Genomic DNA, 17,867 nt, shown 5'->3' with positions numbered 1-17,867 from the left:
TTGCAGGGATCGTGGAAACATTGCCTATTTGTTTGGAGCGCGTTTAATTATTTTTAAACATATGCAGTCTGTAGTTCAGTGAACATGTCAGGGATAATAGAGGGAGAAAAGCAAATAAGGGGAGAGGCGTTGATCCCGGAGCCGCTTCTGCCCGCAGCTGGCGGATGGCTGGGGAGAAGCAGTTGATTCCCTCCGAAGTGTGGCTCCCTGTCTGTCACCTAATGAAACCCAGTAGGGGGATTAATGTCATTAGCTGGAGGCCAGCATGCTGTGTAGTAAACAGATATACACCCTCGCTCATTTTGGGGGAGCATTTCCCAGCTCCCGCCCCCAGGCCTGCCAAGGTCACTCCCAGCTTTGATTAGTTAAATGGGAAGAAATTAGGTCGGTTGAGAGAATCTTGTGGTCTGTTTAGTAAGAGCAGCCGCTGGGAATTTGGGCCCCTAACTCTGCTCCTCCCTCCCCTCACTGACCCTAATTGGGGCTTATATTTCTTCTTTGGGGGAAATCTGAGGTAACTAGAGAAGATAAAAGCCCTACGAGTAAATGCTTTACAGAAGAAAAGAATTTTATTGTATTTTGATAACCAAATGGACTAAGGAGTGTGGAAAACATGGGGATTGTTTTTTGGGTATCATGACCATCTCTTTTCTTTCTAGAACCAGAAGTTCTTTCCATGTATTAGGGCACAAAAACCTGAGGCCCAAGAAATGAATGTGTTCGCGTTTCCCTAACCCACAGGAATGTGCATGGCAAGCAACCACAAATGAATCCAACTTAGGTATTTTGTATTCTTAGAAAACACAGAGATCTTGACTTTAAGGAAACAATAGAAAATATTGGGGGATGGGGGAAAAACCAGAACAATGTCAGGAGGAAGAATTAAAAAAAATCAGAAAACTGGAACGAACTTTTGACCAAACTGTTACTTTCTGAGCATGACTATGACCAAGATTCAGACACAAAGAGACATCATCAACTAAACCCAACACTATCCAGATACAAGGAGGAGAATTTGGGAAGGAATAGAAACAAAACAAAGAAACAACAACCAAGGAAAAGAAGAATGTTCAGGGAAATACAGTAAGAAAAATTTAGATTTCAGTTAGCATTGCACAAATATTGAAGACAAACATCAATGTTTCCTGGTAAGAATTTACCTTAATTCTTTTCTTATCAGAGCAAAATATTCAATTTCATAGCCTTGAGCTGTGCTCTAATGATGGCAGACAATATTTTGTAGCAATTGACTATATAATCAAAAAAACAATGCAAATGAAGAATAAAGAAAGGACAAGGAAACTCAGGCTCATTTCTACTTGAAACATCACATATTCAATTCTGGGTACCCCTTTCACATAACCACTACTTCCAGTGGGTCACTGGACATCACATTTATTGAAAGACAGCATTATAGAGTTCATTTTCTCTCCTAATGGCAGGTCAACAAGGGAGAAAAAAAGCAATAGATACATGTGCACACACATATGTACACACATGTATACACACATTGGAAAGAAACCAGGTCGAATTTAGCTTCATATTTTTAGGATTAATGTAAGTCTCCAGGCCTAGTGATCATCCAGGGAAGAATGGAGTCCAAGAACCAGTGTCCAGACCATTACTCTCATAGGCCAATGCAGGGCCTCAGACCCCTCTCCTAAGCCCTGTTCCACAAATACTTGAGAATAAGTCCGTCGTGGTGTCTCTGGGTGCTCTGGGGAGCCAGACACCTGAGAACAATCCTCCATACTCTGCGGTGTCCCCAGTGTCCCAAGGTATATGATGACCCCAGCCGAGAGGGACGACTGTCCTGGCCAGCCAGCTGCTTCCTGATCCTCCCTGTACCCTTTACCAGCCCACACTTGAATCTGTCGCACTCACAGAAAGGATCCCCATTGTCCTTGATGGGCAGATTTGGGCCCAGGGTCCAACCTAGCTGTTTGCATAAATGATAAAGCCTTCCAGCTGCAGAATGCTAGGGTTCTATTTTTATCTGTGGTGTCTGGTGAGTACATAAACTCTAAGAACAAAGCCAGAGTGATTTATATGCGTCATTAGAAATTTAAGATTTTTTAAGTGTTTCGTAAACATGTACTGTATGGGACATATTAGATATACCACTTGGATAACAGAAAACACTCATAACAGCCCTGCCTAGTCACAAATTTGATCCAGAGCACAATTGGAGGTACTTTCCCTTCCCCTTCAGAGAACAACTCAGGGTCCCATGACCTCCGTTGACCTGGTGTTACAACACCGTCAATATGTGGAAACAGGAGAGTAGTGATCTGTGGGGCTCTGGCTGCGTTTCAGAGTAGGAATAGGATCCTGGATTTTTTCTTAGACCTTTAAATTTTAATGTGTCTCACAGTCACCTGGGAAACTTGTTTTTAAAAAGTACTGCTTATATTTTACCTCCAGAGATTCTAATTCTGCAAGTCTGTGGGTTGATGCCTAAGAATCTGCATTTTAAGAAGCATTCCCCATTCCCACCAACACCCCTCCCCAATGGTTATACAATAAAGAAACACTGATTAGATCTTATAATGCTAGAAACTCTCTAAAGACTATTGCATTTGGGGGAGCAGTTTATTAGGAAGGTGTGCACCACTGCACTTAGGATGGACCAGAGGCCAAGCCCCCTATGGCATTACTTTGGGAAAACTATTCTTTTCTCAATGATATGGTTTAGTATACACTGTAGATGGATTATTTACTCTGTCCTCCCTGGAAGTCCTTCTAGAACTGGAACCAGGTGACTGTTAAATATCATAGAAACTTGGGAGTTACTCCATTGTGGTCTCCCTGTTAGGGCCCCAGGACCACGGCAAAATGTGTGGGGCTCAGGGAGCCTGGTGGGCTGCCGTCTATGGGGTCGCACAGAGTCGGACACGACTGAAGCGACTTAGCAGCAGCAGCAGCATGTGACCATATGCATGTCATTATCCTGATGCATGCAACTTGTAGCCATGGGTCTTGAGCAAGAAAGGCCATCTTTCTTCTGGAAAACAACTTAGAGGAAGGTGCTTCATAACAACACAAAACATGCAAGAGGTCTATGCACACACACACATATGACATGGGAGTTATACTATTTGGCACTTAATTGCTTGGATCCACCCCAAAGGCCAACCACAGTGGAAAAAAATCTTGCCATTTCAAGGACTGCATAAGGTGGCAGAATCTATCCTGACACGTCAGCTTCACTTTCTCTGGCCAGCTGGCCAATTGTTCCAATCCAGTAAATCACAGACTCAGCAAACACACTTAGGGAAAAGGGGCAGATGAGTAACCCCAAGCTGTGCTGAGAAGGCAACCAGGAGTAAGTATTTGAATGTGTGCACAATGGAACAAACACCTTTTATCCCTCCAACCCACCAGGCAAGCAACACCAGGAAAATCATTTTCAATTAGTCAGCAGGTTTCAGCATCATTACCTTTGAGATCAGATTTGCTACCATTCAAAAAGGCATCAGAGACAGTGGAGGAAGAGTTAAGCATCATTTCTGGCATCTGAGGTGTGGGAGGAGGTGGAATTAGATTAGCTGCAGGAAAATGGGAGGGTTTACATTACCAGAGGGGCTCTACCTGGCTCCAGGCTTCACAGTGAACAACGCTTTCACCATATGGCATTACAATGGATTAGTGATCAAGTACGATTAATCCTAATAGATCGTCTTTTCAACCTCAGTGGCTTGTTAGGTGAGAAAAAAATTGTCTGTCCCCAAAGTGTCAGGTGAAACTCTCATTTGAGGTAAGACTACCATGTGGAGATGGGTCTCCATCTGGTGGCTTCCTTTTGTGAAACTCCACCAGAAGGTGTTTTAATGAGGCTTTTATAGCAGGCACCACCTGCCACTAATCTTCCCCTCTAAAAAGGTGTAATTGAGGGTTGGTTTTACAGTATGGCTCATATCCTAACCTTGGGAATTCATCAGGAAATGCAAATCTGGGTGGGATGGTGTGTAATCATGAAATGCCATTTTGGCTTTTGGTTGAGACTGAAGTGGTTATAGAAATTTGTGGTTGGCTAATTACAACCAGCTATATAGTAGCTTCCCCTTTCAGTTAGATTAATACGTGTGTCATCTCAGAATTAAATAACCAAGTTGATGGTGACCATATGTCTTCATTCAATTCTTTGCACATGTAAAGAGTTGCAAGGCTGCTAGTGGTTCACACAATTTAAAGGTTTCATTTACACGATTAAGGTTTAACTGGCTCAGATGTACTGCACATTCGTTCTCTTGGTAGATGTTTCAGTTCCAAGCTGCATTTATTTCAATAAGACATGAAAAAATTACAAAATCACCAAGACATTTTCTATCTCGAGGACTCTGGGAATAGTGTTATTTTTCCTTTCTCCCCTAATTTAAGACACCGATTTTTGTCACACTGTTATCCTGGCAGACAGATTATTGACTACACTGATATTCCTAACTAGGATTTCATTTGAAATAAAAGATGCTGAAGAAGGTGGAATATAATAGATTAACTATGACTTTTTAAAAATTCAACAACCATGAGCTGAATCCTTGTTGTATACCAGGTATGTTGCTACATTAGAAAATAATAACAACAACAGCAATAGCAACATTATACAGATGCTGCCTTCCAATAGTGAAAGATTATTTTGCTTTTCAATCCTTTCCTATTTAGAATATTTCTGAAAGTCCTTTCCCTTTGCTAGAGTCATCTCAGAATGTTATGTTGAGAAATATTTTAACTCCATATAAATCAACCAACAAAATAGTATAATATTAAATACTTAAATCCCAATAGTTGAGGTATATTTACAGTCTATTTTAAAAGTGAAAGAAATGCATACCCCTTAGTTATTTTCCTTTCAATCACTAGTTTAGTTTTAAAATATAACAAGAAAGGTAAGTGACCCCAAATATGCCATAATCCCAAAGTGGTTTTATTGAGTTTGGAATGGCACGTGTAAATGTGAGACAGGATTTAAAAGCAGGAGTCACCAACAGGAGCCCCAGAAATTGAATCTGATCAGTAGTTTTATATTTGAGGTTTATTGTTGCTGTTGTTTTTTTGTCTGTTGGTCTGCACAGGTTTTTGGTTTTTCATACCTATTCTAATCCATGTGGGCATGACATGCTCTCTTCTGTTTGCCAAAGGCCCCATGACAGCTTATGCTCACACCCAACTGCACTGAAAACACTCAAGCCCAGTTCTAAAATAATGAGGCTGATTTTCACATGAGTTTGTGAATATTGGTCCCATTACATTAGAATCAGTCCTTGAATGTATCAATGAGGGAGAAGGTAGACACACACCCAAGCGGCAAGATCTCTGGACCCAAATCCGCCCCCTTGGTAGAGCTAAATATTTTATAGTCATGTTGCTCCCACATCCCCAATGTTCTTGGTGCACAAGCAAGAATCAGAAACTCAAGTAGCAGGACAGGTGAGAAGAAAAAGAGAAGAAACCATTGTGTCTCCTCTTTTTCACTTAGGAAAAAAAATTTATGACCAGGGTTTAAAAACCTATAACTTCAATTTTCATGATACTTTTCTCCAGGAAATTCAACTGTCATGGACATGAACCATTAGAACTAATCCTGCCAGAGGAGAAAAATTACATGAATTTTGTTCTTTCATTCAAGGTTAGGAGAATAAGGTCAATTATCTTTTCCTTCAGCTTGAGACAAATTAAAGGAATTCGTTCATCCTTTCTCTGCAGTAATCCATCAGTGTGGGTTTAATGTAGAGAAAATAATAGCTGGCTAAAGGCTACACAGCAGGGTGACACAGGCTATGACTCCTGTTCCAGGTTATGTCTGTGCATTACGTTAAAATGTACCCGACTTCTCCCTGCCCCAGCTTCTGCACCTATATATTTTTTTCATTCCAATAAACCCACAGTCAGGTCTAGCCCAGCAGCTGATCAGGAAGCAAGAAAGTGTTGTCTTTGGTATTTTCGCCCTCAGCACTGCCTTTAAGTTTCCTTTATTGCCTGATGCTGGTCTCCTGCCCTCACCACGTGACATTCATGCCAAGTCTGCCTTCTTCAATCAATCGCTCACACCTCACACCTCTCCATCCCTCTCTCTCTAATCAAAAGTCTCCTGGCCATCACATTTTAGGGTGGAAAGCTACCTACTTTTACTAAGTAGCTTGTTGTGCAATGGTTCTTCATGCTCAGTGATGTGGGACTTCTAAGTATAATGTCTAATCCAAAGGACTAGTTCTTCTGATAGAATTAACAGAAGCACTGGAGGCTGGAAGGTGAAAAAGAGAATACAGGGAGAGGCCTCAGGGTGCCCCCTGATCATATCATGTTTTGTCACTACTTAAGGCAAAGTGTTGGGCTTCCCTGGTGGCTCAGATCATAAAATCCACTTTATCTGTCAGTGGACATCTAGGTTGCTTCCTTGTGCTAGCTATTGTAAATGGTGCTACAATGAACATTGTGTCTTTTTCAGTTTTGGTTTCCTCGGGGTATATGCCTAATAGTTGGATTGCTGGGTCATATGGTGGTTTTATTCCCAGTTTTTTAAGGAATCGATGCATCAATTTGCATCCCCACCAACAGTGGGTTCTTTTCCCCACACTCTCTCCAGCATTTATTGCTTGTAGATTGGATAAAGAAGCTGTTGTACATATACACAGTGGAATAATATTCAGCCATAAAAAGGAACATATTTGAGTCAGTTCTAATGAGGTGGATGAACCTAGAGCCTATTACACAGAGTGAAGTCAGAAAGAGGAAAACAAATATCATGTATTAATACATATATATGGAATCTAGAAAGATAGTCGGAGAAGGCAATGGCACCCCACTCCAGCAATCTTGCCTGGAAAATCCCATGGACAGAGGAGCCTGGTGGGCCACAGTCCATGGGGTCGCTAAGAGTCGGACACAACTGAGCGACTTCACTTTCACTTTTCACTTTCATGCATTGGAGAAGGAAATGGCAACCCACTCCAGTGTTCTTGGCTGGAGAATCCCAGGGACGGGGGAGCCTCATGGGCTGCCGTCTATGGGGTCGCACAGAGTCGGACACGACTGAAGCAACTTAGCAGCAGCAGCAGCAGAAAGACAGTACTGTTGAACCTATTTGCAGGGCAGCAATAGAGACACAAATATAGAGAACAGACTTATGGACACGGTGGGGAGTGGGAGGAAGGAGAAGGTGGGAGCTATGATGAGAGTAAGATGGAAACATATATATTACCATATGTAAAATAGATAGCCAATGGGAGTTTGCTGTGTGACTCAGGAACTCAAACCAGGGCTCTGTAACAACCTAGAGGGGTGGGACGGGGTGGGAGATGGGAGAAAGTTTCACAAGGGAGGAGACATGTATACCTATGGCTGATTCATGTTGACATTTGGCAGAAACCAACACAATATTGGAGAGTAATTATCCTTTAATTAGAAATAAATAATTTTAATTATTAAGAAAACGAATCCACTTTGTAGTGCTTCCCAAACATATCATGTTTTGTCATGACTTAAGGCAAGTTCAGAGTAAAATACTTGATTCCTTGTAGTTACACATACTTACATTTACCTGAATCATGAAAAGGGCACCTAATTTTGACATGTGTTCTGTTAAAGATATTTGTGAGAATGAGACAGTTACCCAGGTACATTTATTTCCCTGTTACTTTTTAGGATTTTATCTTTAGGATTTGGAAGTGATCAGAATGAAAGTGCATTGGCTAAAACTTCATGTAATGCCACGTTTCTGGATGTAAGCAAGTGAATAATCATCTCTTTGGCTCGATCAGAAGTTAAAGCATTTCTTTGAACTCTTGTCTTCCTCATATAGCCTGCTCCCACACAGTCACACTAGGTTGTATTTTGTGCAGAATTGCATATTTGGACATCTTCCATTCGCTACCATTTTATCCTCCCTCACAGATTACATCTTTGCTTCCTTCTTCAACATTCAGCCTTCCTTCTCTCCTGTGCTCTCCCCAAGAGTCTTGCTACGTGCCATGCTCCCCCTGGAGAACCCACCTGCAAATATCTTCTCCCTCTCACACTTTGACATGAACACCCAAAACGAGGTTGGCTCACCTTGACATTTCATTGTGGTCTGGCATATTCTCCTCCATTTTCCTTAGGATGTCACATATGTTTGTAACTGAGGCCAGGAAAGTTTTCAGAGAAGAAAGGAGGGAAGGAGGATGGGGAAGAGGAAGAGAGGACCGGGAAAGGGATCAAAATCCTTCTTTCTGGTCTAGATAAATCATTCAGACAACTACGTACCTCCCATGATTCAGACAAAAAGTGGGCAGCCAGAAATTAGGTGAATTTTTATATAAGCATGGCAAATATTCACCCAAGACTCGACAATAGATGCAGCACGTGTCCATGATAAAAACCTGGTGGCACCAGGCAGACATCTACAAAATTGCTTATCAAACTTGTGTGTATGAGAATATTCCTGAGCCAGCATTATAGATTTTAATTCAGGGACCTGCACTGAATTTCAAGAATCTTGATTTTGAACAACCACCCACAGTGATTCTGACACTATTCTAGAGAAGGAATAGTTCAAAGCTGTGGCCTATTTCATCAAAATCTCCATGACTCTCCTTGGCCCTTTGAGAATCCAGAGTGAGTAGTTTCAGAGATAAATATGTCCTCAGCAAGCCAGTGCTGCATAGAGAAACAGTAAATTTTAATTTAAAGATGGTTTTTTTAATTTAAAGAAGAGCTATCTTGGACCCATTTTGCTCCATACAGCACCCTTCAACAACTCAAAAAGGAAAGGTTCCAACCTCTGCAAAAGTTACTGTCCACTCACCAAAGGAGCTAAAATAATTATAGACAGCCTGGGCCAGATACGTAATGTGTGTATTAAGATTCTGATTACAAAATCACTGTGGGAAGGCATGGAATTTCTAGGCTAAGAGCCATTTGTGTATACAGTTCCTCAGTATGCATTCTAGACAAACCCAAAGTTTATTTGTTGCAGGTGCAAGTCTTACATTGCCACAAAACTTGCACATTCCATGGTCAGTGACACCCAGGCTATGAGGTTTCCCTGAACTTCCCACTTTTTCCAGTCTGGCCACTTCTTTAAAGAGCATCTGATTCAGACAAACTGTCATTCATGGAAAGCAATGTTACTTCAAATTTCTAGGCTACCTGGCAACATTGCAAAATCCAAAACTATTGGTCGGGAGTTAATTATCCCTAAATATTCATGACATAAGAAACTTGTGGCAAAAACCAGTCTTTGTTTATAGAATAGCCTCTTTGTGTTCTTTTAGGATGGTAGTGATGTTTATGGTCAATGGAGGGTCTCATACACAAAGAAATTCAAACTGGCTGAAGTGCGAGTATCTAAACATGAAGGGCAATGATGCATCTCAAACTTTGGCCTATGGAATTACCTGATTCAGTCACTTGGGGCTGGCCAACCAACACATGAAATTTGAGGTTTTCACTCATATTGCATTTCAGTCATATGAGAAAAGGTTGCAGACAGATATGAACTACTAGGATATAATATAAACTACTCTACATCTGCATTCATTCCAGAGCTTATCTTTTCTTCCTCAAGCTGGTAAACTTGATGCAATATTAACTGTCAGCCACCCAGCCTGGTGCTTAGGAGAAAGAAGTTTTTCTCCTTGACTTTCATCCACAGGACTTTCTATGCTGACGGTGTTTGACTTCATCCCTGATTGATCTTGAACTGGCGCGAATTAAAAGGCTCTCCAAAAATGAGAAATGCCATGGAAATAGGCACCTTTCATCTTCAGAGGCGAAGGAGCCCTGTGCCACATGGTGGGGTAGCAGGTCCTTTGATCAGAATTTCTTTGTTTGAGCCCAGAAATTGAGTCAGCCTACCAGACATAGCAATACAATAGGGCAGCCAGTATCCCAATGGAACTAGTGCTCAGCAATGATTGGGAATTTCCATCAGAGCATCTTAATCCACTGGCATGAGTTGTCACCACGGGCTGGACTAGGCCCATTAAAATGACTTCAGGTCACCTCCACTGAGCTGGCCCATTCACTCCAAAACAATTATCCTAATCCCCTTAGCCAACCCAATCCCTTAACAGTTATGAAGTGCCCTCCTATGCAGGGTGCTGACATTTTCCAACAACACCAGCCTCTTTGAAATGCCAATCAAAAGTCCCTCTTGTTAAAATATGCGACTCTCTCTGCAAGTATAAACAGACCTTCATACATCATCAGCACCACCATCATTAAAAAGCACTTACAGAACACCCACCTTTGTGGGATGCTGTGCTGCTGGGCCCAGAACACACAAATGCATGAAGTGCTGACCTCAGGAAGAAGTGGTTACAGAACTGCCACTTCAAGGTTCTCCTGCTGCTTATTTAGCACAGACTGTGCCTAGAGGTAGGGGCCCGCAGCAGATCTTTTCTGGTGGCTGGGTAATTGCCCCAAGAGAATTAATTAACTGCTCGACAGAACAGATCTTAGAGCAGTAGTGTGGAAGTGGCAAAGCTCACCATTAAAATTTGACCAAAATACTATTTTCCAAACTTTAGTTACTGCTCCCTAGTACACCACAACTTGGTTCAGCAGGGGCTGATTCAGAAGGACCTTTTTAATAATCTTTGTCCTTTAACTTGATGTCACCCTTTCACTATTCACCACTAAGGAAAGAAGGATGAATGGAGTCTATGATGAGCCAACATCAGGCTCCTGGCTAGCAAAGGAGGCAGTTTTATCCATCATGTACTACTTCCCAGCAGGGTACCCTGGGAGAAGTCATTGGATGCTCTGGCCTTCTGTTGCCTCCAGTGTAAAATGGAAACCATACCATGCATTGCAGGGTGTTTTTGGAAGGTGAAATGAAACAATATATGGAGGAAATACAATGTGTGGGACTTAGTGGTATCAGGCTAACTTGGCTTAACCAAAACTGTTTACTAAGACTGGGAAGTCTTCTGAGAGGTAGGGCTTTGGGAAGGGCTTCACAGAAATGAACAATCATGGCACCAGGGGAGTGAGTGTGGAGTTCCAACTAGAGAAAATAACGCAAGAAAAGAGCAGACATTTGAAATTAGCAAGAATAATGCAGAGGAGGAAAAAGAATATAAGTCCCTGGAGCAGAGGCATTTCACTGGAAAGCATTCTATGAGAAGGTGAAAGCATGAGAGAGAAAGAGGGAATCCATGTTAGAATGGATCTGTTCCATTATCCTTTTGTTCATTAGTTTTCTTGTCTAGGCTTATCATCAAGCATGCATTGTGGCTAAGCCTGGCCTCACACTGCTTGGCTAATCGACGTGATTCTTATTGCAACAAGCAGGATGGTCAACTTGAAAGAACTGCTATGCTGTGCGAGCAAGAACCCTGGCTCTCACGTAGGTTTTGAGGTTTGTCTCTAACACTATTCTCACCCATTTTTAGCTGTGTCCTTCCGGACGGCCCCAAGGGAAACATCTATGTCACACAATTTTAAATCTTGGCATTATGTAGGAAGACATCAAGCTGGATCCTCCCTGGTGGTCCAGTGGTTAAGAGTCCACTTTCCAAAGTAGGGGAGGTGGGTTCGATCCCTGGTTGGGGAACTAAGATCCTGCATGCTGCAGAGCAGCAAAACCTATGCACTCTGGAGCCTACACACTGCAACTGCAGAGTCTGTGTGCCGCAGTGAAAAATATCACATGATATCACCTGATGCAGCCAAGTAAATAAATATTAAAAAGAGAAAGAAGACATCAAGCTGCTGCTCCAAACTTAGCTCTAAACAAGTATGTTTTCACAAAGATTTCTAGAACTTAATTTCTTTCTTCTCAATGCAGTACTTTCCTCACAAAACAAGTTTAATTTCTACCCTTTATTTAAACCATGTACATTAAGACAAGTAATTAAAGGTATTAACAGAAGAAACTTGAGAATAAATCTGAATGTGCCATCTTCTCTTCCAAATCCAAGATGTTCCTCTGAAATAGTTCCATTCAACTTTATATATTAACTTTATATATGAGTCTTGGTTTCTTGTGGAATAAACATCCACTGCAATGGTAAAGAATTTGCCTGCCAGTGCAGGAGATACAGGAGACATGGGTTCAATCCCTGAGTCAGGAAGCTCCTTTGGAGGAGAAAATGGCAGCCCACTCCAGTATTCTTGCCTGGAAAATTCCAGGGACAGAGGAGCCTGGCAGGCTACAGTCCATGGGGGTTGCAAAGAGTTGGACATGACTAAGCAACTAAGCACAACACAACAACAGACATCACACCTAAGATCCTAGAAAGGTCTACAAACTGAGCTTCAGGCAGGTGTCTGTAGCATAGCACTCTGATTCTCTGTGTATTCTCCAGCTCTCATCAATGGCAGATAGTATAAATGCCAAAGATATAAGCTAGTGTCATTTATTATTGTGTGACTGAATTTACAGATGGTTATACATGTGGGCTCTAGCAAACAATATTAAACTAAAGAAGAAAAGTGGAGGGAACACACATGAAGGGGGGCTGGGGACAGCCACTGATCTCAGACATCCTCTGACCACAGAGGATGAGTGTTCAGTGCAACTCACCAGTTCTGCTTGAAGACCCACTTTTGGAAGCCTGGCCCATCAGAGCTAACCTACAGGACTTCAGATTCTCTGTTGGTAAGTGGGAACAGTGACACTGAAGCTGAAGCTCCAATACTTTGGCCACTTGATGGGAAAAACCAATTCTTTGAAAAAGATACCGATAATGGAAAAGATTGAAGGCAAAAGGAGAAGGGGGTGGCAGAGGATGAGATGGTTAGATAGCATCATGGACACAATGGTCATGAATTTGAGCAAACTCTAGGAGATAGTGGAGGACAGAGGAGCCTGGCAAGCTTCAGTCCATGTAGTTGCAAAAAGTTGGACATGACTTAGTGGCTAAAAAACAACAAGTGGGGACCACAGTGCCTACCACAGGAGTGCTTGGAAAAACTGAGTGATAAACAGTATGCAAATATCCAGGAACTATTCTACATGAAGCAGCCTTTCTAGTCCACCACTATACCACCCTTTAAAATTATCATAGGCCACTTCACAATTTGAAAACATCTTATTCATTTACATGTTTCATCCTCAGTTGCTTTCCTTCACTCACTTCACTATAAGCTCCAAGAGAACAGAGACTTTACTTGGCACATCTATTTAATACCATAGCTAAACGGTAGTCAACAAATGTTTGTTGATTGCTTAGTAGTCGACCAATAAATGACAGATATACAGATGAATGAGCTTCCCTCGTGGCTCATTGATAAAGAGCTTGCCTGCCAATGCTGCCTACCAATGCAAAGATGTGGGTTCAGTCCCTGGGTTGGGAAGATCCTCTGAAGGAGGAAATAGCAACCCACTCCAGTATTCTTGCCTGAGAAATACCATGGACAGAGGAGCCTGGTGTGTTACAGTTCATGGGGTCACAAAAGTATCTGACATGACTTAGTGACTAAACAACAACAACAACATACAAATGAAGGCATATACATATATATTAATATATTCATAGCTTATCTGTGTAGTAATACATGCTCAGGTGGTGCCAGTGGTAAAGATTCTGCCTGCCAATGCAGGAAACATGGGTTCATCCCTGAGTTTGGAAGATCCCCTGGAGTAGAAAATGGCAACCCACTCCAGCATTCTTGCCTGGAGAATCCCATGGACAGAAGAGCCTGGCAGACTATAGTCCATGGGGTCGCAGAGTCAGACATGACTGAGCAACTGAGCACACACACACACACACATATTCATAATAAGGACATTTCATAGGAGATATCATAATCCTCATTTTACAGAAAGAAATGAGTTTAGAAAAGTTAAGTGATGTGCCCAGTGGCTGCAGTGCTCGAGAGAGGGGCAGTTTCGTGAACTTAATGCATCAACTCCATGCTCAATGTTTCCTCTATCACAGCACAGTGACCTACCCACTAATTCTCTCTTCTTGAGAGACAGCAGCCATTCTTCCTGACCTCATCCAGTTTTACAGCCCTTTGTAATTCCACCCATCCTGCCCAGTGTTTTCATAGCCCCCTTTCCAGCTCCCAGTAGCCAATTCCGTATGCCCGGGTGACCATGCCTGGGTTCATAGCTCTCACCTTATTATTAGATGCTATGATTTCTAAGAACTGGCTACTTAGCATTCTTAGAGTACCTTATTTGAGGTTTTGTTGTTATTGTTGTTTTTTAATGAGGGACTCTTAGCCCTAACCAGCAGAGGGTTAAAGCTTCCCCCACCATGAAACCCCCAGGTTTGCTTACATCTCATGACAAAGAGTCTGAGGCCGCACGTGCGCCAGCCTCCGAAGGACTCCACACCACAGCTGTGCCACTGAAGGGTGAGTGTACACGGCAACACATTTCCAAATCGAGCTGCTGAAATGGGGCCTCACAAGTCTTTGACAGTGTTAATTACCGAATCCTCCTGGCCTGCCAGCCAGGCTTCTCCACGGAAGGCCTTGCCATGTGGAACTTGCTCCCGGTGGCACTCCCTCTGAGCCCACATTTGGCAGCAAGCAGGCGACATTTTAAAAGATGTTTTTGTTTGCTCTAGTGTTTGGTTCCCTTCCCACCCCCACCACGCTGACACTCTGGGACTGAAATATGTATTTTTCAGTGGTGGCCAAGTTCCACCAGGTTCACAAATCCTCCTTTTAATGGGAGGGTTGTTTGAGGGGAGTCCACTACTGGAAACGTTGACCTAGGTCTTATAGGCAGGGTCCTGCGCACAAGGACCTAACACACACGATGATTCAGGTAAGGGTATGGGACAGTGCCTTTCCCACCAAAGTCTCTGACTCACTCACTTCTAGAGTCAGAGACATGGTGAGTGCTCCACCTTCATACGCAACATTTACCATTCGTTTAAGAACTCACGCAAAAGTGAGCGCTGGTTGGGCCAAGAGTCCTTTTGTGAAAGGTTTCCGAAAGAAAAGATTCCACATCACTTTTCTGCCTGATTTAACTTGATCCTTCAGGAACAGGAATTTAGCCAGCCATGCTACGAAACAAGGCAAATCACAAAGTCTATAATATGCCATTCATTAAGATGACTCTCTTGGCTTCCACTGTGGGTGTCCTCTTGCTCCACCAGAAGACCTCAGGGAATATAAAAGAGCCAAGCCACTAAAATAGCTGCAGTAGAAAGCTCTGTGGTCAGAGGGCCAATGCCAACACCAAAGGCATGTACCAACCAAAATGCAGATGTGCAATTTGGCAGTGGGACAGGCATGCGGGCCTTTCAGAGTCAGTGAACCAAACAGGGTGATGAGGATTTTCATCTTCCAGAACTTGCGTTCATAATTCTAATTGCTAGATGAAATTCCCTTTCTCCAGGAGATTAGCTGTAACCAGTTACCATGGACTCATGCAGAGAGGACACCTTATTCTTTTTCCTCCTTTTGATGCCATGAAGTTTTCAGATGGAGCAAAGGGACAAATACATGTCAGGGCACAAACGGAGTCCAGTGCCACTTCCTCTAATGCAGCCACTGGGGAAATGCCCTAATCAGCAAGTGGAAAGAAAGTCACTGTTCTTAAACAGAGTAATTTAAATTTCCCATTAAAAAGAAAAGAAAAAAAAAAAATCCCAGCAAGCCTACTGCCTCTAGACTTTATTTTGTCTTCCACTTAACTTTCCAGAGAAATGTCAAGTTCAGCTAAAATTTGAATTATATCCACCTCAAACTTGTATATTGATGTCCTAACCTCCACCACCTCAGAACGTGACCTTATTAGCAAGCAGGCCTGTTGCGGCTGTGATTCGTTAAGATGAGGTTACACTGGAATAGAAAGTGGAACCTAAACCAATAAGATGGGCATCCTTATAAAAAGTGGCAATTTGGAAGTAGGGACACTCACCCAGGGGGAACCCCATGCAAAGATGAAGATAAGAGATTGCAGTGATGCCCCAGAAGCCAAGAGATGCCTGAGCTGGCCAGCAAATTGCTGGAAGCTAGGATAGAGGTGGGGAACAGATTCTGTCTCTCAGCCCTCAGCAGGAACCAGTCTTGCCAATGCCTTGATCTCAGACCACTAGCCTCCAGAAGGTGAGACAAAAATTTTCTGTTGTTTAACCCATTAGTCTGTGGTGCTGTGTATGGCAGCCAAAGGAAACTAACAAACTCAGCAATTGCTTTTTTTTTGGCACATGTATCCTCTTCAATATTAAAATTTATAGGCAGAATTCTCTTTAAGAGTTTACCAAGGAAGTTTAGACAAAGAAATCTAGCATAAAAGTTGAAAGTAAATAGCAGAAATGAGGAAATCATAGTACATTTATTCAGGTAAATATACTTTAAATTATTTATTTATTTGCCAAAACCTTGTGGAATCTTAGTTGACCAGGGATTGAACTCAGGTCCTTGGGCAGTGAGAGCATGGAGTCCTAACCACTGGACCACCAGGGGATTCCCTCAACATACTTTTGTAAAGTGAAAGTGAAAGTTGCTCTGCTGCTGCTGCTAAATCGCTTCAGTCATGTCCGACTCTGTGTGACCCCATAGACGACAGCCCACCATGCTCTGCTGTGCCTGAGAGTCTCCAGTCAAGAACACTGGAGCGGGTTGCCATTTCCTTCTCCAATGCATGAAAGTGAAAAGTGAAAGTGAAGTCGCTCAGTCATGTCCGACTCTTCGCAACCCCATGGACAGCAGCCCACCAGGCTCCTCCGTCCATGGGATTTTCCAGGCAAGAGTACTGGAGTGGGGTGCCATTGTTGCTCAGTCCTGTCCAACTCTTTGTGACCCCATGGACTAATGGACTATACATGCTATGGAATTCTCCAGCCAGAATACAGGAGTGGGTAGCCTTTCCTTTCTCCAGGGGATCTTCCCAACCCAGGGATCGAACCCAGGTCTCCCACATTGTGGTGGATTCTTTACCAGCTGAGCCACAAGGGAAGCCCAAGAATACTAGAGTGGGTAGCCTGTCCCTTCTCCAGCGGATCTTCTGGACCCAGGAATCGAACCGGCGTCTCTTGCATTGCAGGCAGATTCTTACCAACTGAGCTATCAGGGAAGCTTGATACTATTGTAAGTAGAAGCCTAATACTTTTGTAAGCTTATCTCTAAGCTCTCTAAGCATTGTGTTTATCACAGGGTCTTCAATGTCCTTCTGAGGCAAAGGGGAATGGAGGTGTTGATGCTCAGGCTCTTGGGAAGTATACACTCATTGGATGAGATGTGCACCCATACTGGAGCTTGCTCTCTGAACCGATACCTGGAAGGAAGTAAAGGACCAGGACCCTTCAGAGAATTTGGTGAACTGTGATGTGTTTGTAACAAAGAAACAGATGATAAGTAACAGTCATAGCTTAGGACCAGCTGCAATATGAGAAGTGTAATTTGCTCACTAATTGCCTGTAATTTTTCTCAAGAAAAGAAACCGACCAGAATTCTGAGGGAGTCATTTCCAGTTGGGATAAAATTTTCACACAAGAAATATGTATCCAAGCCAAGCAAAGAACAGACTGCAGTGATGGTGTGGTTGACACCCCATCCCATCTTCAGGATGGAGTCACTCACTCCCTCAGATGCCAAGAGCAGCTTGGCTGCTGATGTCCCAGAGCTGTCTCTCCCTTAGCAGTGCCCTCAGTGTCACCTCAGGACACATTTCATCTAGGGAAAAGCCCACATTTGAGGAGCACAAAGGAACCAGGTGGCAGTCACAACTCAAAGTTTAATATCCCTCTCTGGGGTCCAGGACTTCTAAACCCACAATGCTCAGAGCTGTAAAGATAGAAAGCATAAATTCTCCAAATAGATCAATGGAAATAATCAGGGTCAATTCTAATATCATTTTTGTGTCTTGGGCCTGGGTATTTCATGTACTGGGGACATAACTCCCTAGAATAGTCCTTGATTTAGAATCTATATCGTATCTTGGAGGATAGAGTGCCCCCCTTGCAGTATCCTCT

This window comes from Budorcas taxicolor, chromosome 8, assembly GCF_023091745.1.
Source record: "Budorcas taxicolor isolate Tak-1 chromosome 8, Takin1.1, whole genome shotgun sequence".
Taxonomy (NCBI): Eukaryota; Metazoa; Chordata; class Mammalia; order Artiodactyla; family Bovidae; genus Budorcas; species Budorcas taxicolor.
This window is presented reverse-complemented; position numbering follows the sequence as displayed.